Source organism: Mastomys coucha, unplaced genomic scaffold (genome assembly GCF_008632895.1).
Source record: "Mastomys coucha isolate ucsf_1 unplaced genomic scaffold, UCSF_Mcou_1 pScaffold5, whole genome shotgun sequence".
Lineage (NCBI taxonomy): Eukaryota > Metazoa > Chordata > Mammalia > Rodentia > Muridae > Mastomys > Mastomys coucha.
The window spans coordinates 66,646,330-66,647,265 of record NW_022196911.1 but is presented as its reverse complement, the minus strand read 5'-3'; positions in this window follow the sequence as shown (position 1 = coordinate 66,647,265).

Sequence of the window (936 nt, the reverse complement as noted above, 5' to 3'; positions counted from 1 at the left end):
GGAAACTGGAAAAGGAGATATCATTTGAAATGTAAATAAAGAAAATATCTAATAATTAAAAAAATAACAGCTTTAAAAGGAATGATTGATCTAGATTACCATTACTTCCACAATGGAAGTAAGAAGGATTATGTCTGGAGTACAGGAAATCCTTTAGTGTATCTCTTGTTGCTAACCCATCCAGTGATTAAAGTTTAGGAAACTACAATAACCTAATTCAGGCAAGATGACAAAGGGCACAAACCCATCAGGAATCAGGGTATGGGTCACTCCTCCAGGAAAAGATCCTAGACCTGCTGAGATGCTTGCTGAGGGTGGACGAAATGCAGGATGGATACTAGAAGATAATAATAAACACCAGCTAAGACCACATGACGTTTGCAGAAAAGAGGATTATAGCTGACATGAATGCTTCTGTTGTATTTTGTTAAGAATGTGTTTGTAGAGATATTTGTCTTTGTCTTCCTCAATTTTTTATCATATGATGTAACGTCAGTTAGGACAGTATTAATGGTTATCATACTTAAGTTGGAGATACTAAAAGAATGTCTTTCAAGGGGCATTGTGGCCTATTTTAAATTTATTATGTGCTAACGGTTGTATGAGAGATATAGAGAATGAGGAATACAGTTGTCTGACTGGTTAAATATTTAATGCATTTGCAATTAATTCTACATGTGATACTTATATCATGTTTATATGTAGTTATGACCTCATCATTTTCCTTTGAAAATGAATCATGACATAATAAGATATGATTGAGTGTTGTTTGCAAATGATGGACTTGTGATAGCTATACTTGTTTTTAACTTGACTACACATCTCAAATTAAATAAAATCCAAAAATGGCTGGGCCCGTCTGTGACAAGTTTTAGTTTAATTTGAAGTGGGATGATTCACTTCTTATATACATCTTTGAGGGGGGGAGTCACATCT